Genomic DNA, 4,853 nt, shown 5'->3' with positions numbered 1-4,853 from the left:
CTGTTAGGAAAGATATGGAAAAAAGATGATTAAGGAAACAAACTTCATTTAAACACAAAATCTTTTAGAATGTCTCTGATCAACTCCTATATTTTTGGTAATATAATGTACTTTTATGTTCCATAATACATATACCCCATGGTTTAAATTCATTCAATGGTTAACCTAATAGAAATCATAAAATTTATAGCAATATTATTTTACTTATGAGTAAATCCAATGCATAAAAAGAACTTAGTAACTCTGTTTAAAATTATCTCTAATAGGAGACTAGCATAATTGTCATTGGTATGTCAGTAGCCAAGCATATTTTTCAGGAACCTCCAGCTTCAAAAATATTCATTCTTTTTTTTCACCTCTGTGTCAATATAATTCCGAATTTCTCTCTTCTTTTCTCCCTTTTCCCCTCTCATTTTTTCTCATGTGAGTTAGACACTGGTATATGTCTTATTGAAATAAAATTGTCACTTCATCACTATTCCATAATACTCACATAGCTTTAGTAAAACTAGAAAACTTCTTGTTCTTTTTAGAAAATGTGGATAATATTGTGGACCACTTTTTTTTTTTTTTAATGTTTCCCCTTCCCTGTTAAAGAGTTGGTACATCCAGTGAATCTTTGAACTTAAGCATCTAGTAAGGGTGAAATCTATGGCAGAGGAAGTTTTTGAACTTGGCCGGTGGGATAGCACTCAAGTTGATTTTGATCCAGCCTCTGCATCATATGAGACTGATTTGAATCAATAGAAAAATCATGTTGAAGATGCAGAAACATTAAGAAATTTAATACATATTACTGAAAACATAATTTTAGGAAAAATTACATTATGAGTGATATTGTCTCTGGACTCATACATATTTTATTCAATAATATGCAGATGGTAATCTTTTATAAAAGGGTTTTTAGACTTGAGGAGCCACAATTAAGCTATCTTCTGATATAAATTTCTAACTCAGTGACATAATGGCCAAAGAACAAAAACCACATAATACTATTTGAAACAATAAATCAAGCTAATATTCTCAAATCAATATTGGTATTAAACATAACTTTATATTAAACATACGTTTTCAAAGCAACTAAGTGGTTTTCCACAAACTGAAAGAGACTATTATTCTGACATTAGCTTACTTATTTTAAGAATGAATAAGATCTAATAACTATGAATTCTAAACTAACTCACATCTTATTATGGCACAGATATTTTTCTATACTTTCTGGAAGATTAGGACACATTTAAATCAAACTGTAAACATACATTTTCTGCCCTTTTTATCTTCAATAATTTTAATAAGCCCATGAATGGTATATCAAAACTTCTTCAAAAGCCATTTTTATATTTTTTTCTAGAAAGTTTTTATTTTTCTGTCATGAATAATTGCTTTTTGTGGTTATTCCAAATGATTTTATAAATTTCATAATTTTTATGCCTAACTTGTATCCATGAAATAACAAGAATATAATTCCCATCCAAAAAACAAAAACATTGGCATACTGAAAGGCTCTGTTCATACTGATTATGTTCAAGACTAAAACTACATACTGTCTCATTAATTAGATGGTGGTTTAGTAAATTTTTTATAGATTTTTAATGATTTATGGCTTTCCATGATGTTTTCTTAGGCATAATCCCACCAAATTACAGCTTTGCAAAAGTTGTAGTACTGCTTTAGTAGGACAGTATTTTCATCTTAAAACCCAAATCAGGCTGAATGTGCTTTTCTTTTTGAAGCTAAAATTTATGCTTTATAGTGCTTTTAAGACACTGATATCCAAGTGTCCCATTTACCTTTAATCAAAAGTAATTATAGTCTTATTGAAAAGTAAATTACATATCAAATAATGAAACTTTAAGTTGTAGTAAAAGTGAAAAAAACAAAGGTAAAAGAAAAAAACTTGTCTTTTTGATTAAGGGTTTTCTGAACAGGATTTGTATTTAATCAGAATGACTAAAGACCGTTTTTCGATGATGAGCACAAAAGAAGCAAATGGAATCATTAGATCCCATGTTTTCTGTCATCTACTTTTATTGCAACTTCAACTAGGTATAGTGTGTTGATGTGAAATACTTTTGAAGCACGTAATCTTTAAAAAAAAAAAAATGGAACCTATACAAAACCCACATACTGCTAGATTGGGTTTGAAATGATTGGTGTGGTGGGATGTCTGGGAGGCTCAGTCAGTTAAGCATCTGCCTTCAGCTCAGGGCACGATATCAGGGTCCTGGGATGGAGTCCTGCACCCAGCTCCTCTCTCTGCCTACAGCTCACGCGTGCTCTCTCTCTCTCTCTCTGTCTGACAAATAAGTAAAGAAAAACCTATTAAAAAAAAGAAGAAGAAGAAGAAGGGTGCCTGGATGGCTCAGTGGGTTAAAGCCTCTGCTTCAGCTCAGGTCATGGTCCCAGGGTCCTGGGATTGAGCCCTGCATCGGGCTCTCTGCTATGCAGGGAGCCTGCTTCTTCCTCTCTCTCTCTGCCTGCCTCTCTGCCTACTTGTGATCTCTGTCTGTCAAATAAATAAATAAAATCTTAAAAAAATTAAAAAAAAGTGGTATTTTCTTTTTAATCTTCTTTTCTGGTCAGCATAAATATCCTTTAATTTCTATCTCCAGTAGGATTTCATTTTGAGGTTTAACATGTATGAAGCCAGTCTAAAGTTTTGCAATTTAGTAATTCTGCATGCTAAGTCATTTAAGATGAAAATTAAAATATGAAGTTTACGGAAGAAAATTAATTTTCTTCTTCTATAACATCTGAATCTTTGTCCCCTTCATCATCTTCTGCTTGTTGATCCTTTCTTAGTGGAGGGGTGGATAACTGACCTGTCCCAGATACACACTGAGCTGACAGTGATCTTTGAAGGGGCCACTTCGAATTTGCTTTTACCATTTGCAAACCAGATGAAGAATTTGGTGGATACAGAGAATTTTGGAAAACATCTAAATCCTCTTCATCAATCTTTTGTATGTTTTGGTACGCAACAGTGTAGACCTTCAATGCTTTGTCAAAAAATAGCATTTCGGTAATGATAAATTCTGAAAATACAGTCTTTATATCCTTTATTTTCCGCTTTTCAAAATTGTCAGTATTTTCCTCCAGAAGACGAGTTGTTCAGGGAGCATCCACTGCAACTTTCTGCAATTCGGTTTCCGCATGCGAAATAGTATGTCGAATATCAGGGTTTCGCTGACGTTTTCTTCCGGAGCTGTTTAGTTTCTCGATTCCTTGCTGTTAATGTCGCTTTGAGGTCATCTCCTTTCGTTTTTACAACAGCTCCATAAGCTTTCAAAGGGTCAACCCCTTCCTCTTCAAACCTTTCAATCTCAGCTTGTCCATAATCTTGCAGTTTGGCAAACTCATCACACTTCTCGGGGCCCTGCTTTAAATTTGGGGATGCTGTAGAGGCACACACGCTGATTTCATTCACCAGGAGGTCTGCTTCATCTCACAGCCCAGCAGTCTTCCACACAGAAGCAGCGAAGATTTGGCACAGCTCTCCACCGCGCTTCACATTTGTGACAGGATCTTGCAGTTGTCTGTCTGGTTTTCCTGGAGCAGACTGGTTTTCCAAGCTTCGCCTGGACATCTTGCCTTGAGATCCACCGGGACCCTAGGCTGGGACCTCCCACCCACCTGGGCATGCACTGGGAGGAAGAAGGAGGGGTGCCCACGAACCACCACTTCCTGAGACCCCCTTTTTATATGCTTTATTTTCTAATTGTTTCTTATTTTGTTGTAGTAAAAAATAAAATACATCATACGAAATTTATCATCTTAACTACTTTTCAGTGTGGAGTATGATGGCATAGCTATATGCACTTGTTGTGCAACAGATCTCTACCTTTTTCACCTTGCAAAGCAAGCTCTAAACCCCTTGAACAACTCCCCTTTCTTCCTCTCCCTCACCTCTGGAAACCACCATTCTACTCAGTTTTAATCATTTGACTGCTTTTAGGTATCTCATGTAAGTGGAGTCATGCAGTATTTGTCTTTTTCGTGACTGGCTTATTTCATTTAGCATGATATCCTTCAAGTTTCATGTAGTAGCAGGGATTTCCTCAGCAGCATTTAGAATGTCATAATTACTTTGATGTGTTTGTTCAGAAGTTATTTAAGCAATTCAGAATGAATTTTTTTTTCACATTATAAAGCAAAGAAACTTCTTTGTACATGACAGCTAAAGAGAGCACACATTATATAAAGCTGATACAAATGATCATTTAAGTATAATTTTATGCACAATTTTATTTGGTAATTTTTTAAATGAGTATTTTTTTTTAAATTAGTCACTAAAATTAGTTTAATACTATGACACTACATGCTATGAATTCAATTTTTCATTTGAGTTCTGCCCGCTGTTGTGTGCACAGATACAGCAGATGTTCTCAAACTTTTATTTGAGTGCAGGCCACATGTATTATAATGACATAGTTGATTGAATGGTAAAGAATAAAATCATTTCCTTCCTAAAAGTGAAATATTTATAGAAAATGGTTGCATTATGTAAAAACAATGTCTGCTAAAGGTATATTATGATACATACAAATAATTGAATTCAAAAATATCCCCTGTGCTTAAAACAGTAATAAATATATAATAAAAACTCTAGAGAGCTGGTGCTTAGTCATTTGTAGCGAACAAAAGAGACCTATCTCAAACTAAGTCTTGTTTCTAGACAGACTGGATACCACTACTAGTCATTTTTTAAGAATAAGAAACTTACAGGAAGGTACTAGTTTTTAAAGAGGATAATAACTTCAGTTTGGAAAATCTTGGGTTACAGAGCTCACTGGGTGTTCCAAGTAGAAGTGTTCAACTAAAGTTATATGTACGGAACCAGATTTTGAATTCTG

The 4,853-nt window shown here is 34.3% G+C and overlaps 1 pseudogene; it reads right to left on the bottom strand.

Annotated features, from left to right (window-relative positions):
- Positions 1-2,730: 2,730 nt before the first annotated feature.
- Positions 2,731-3,601, bottom strand: LOC116854821 (annotated as a pseudogene).
- Between the last annotated feature and the right edge of the window lie 1,252 nt (positions 3,602-4,853).

The sequence above is a fragment of the Lontra canadensis genome, unplaced genomic scaffold (assembly GCF_010015895.1).
Source record: "Lontra canadensis isolate GAN:19392208 unplaced genomic scaffold, GSC_riverotter_1.0 scaffold95, whole genome shotgun sequence".
In the NCBI taxonomy this organism is placed as follows: Eukaryota; Metazoa; Chordata; class Mammalia; order Carnivora; family Mustelidae; genus Lontra; species Lontra canadensis.
This window is presented reverse-complemented; position numbering and strand designations above follow the sequence as displayed.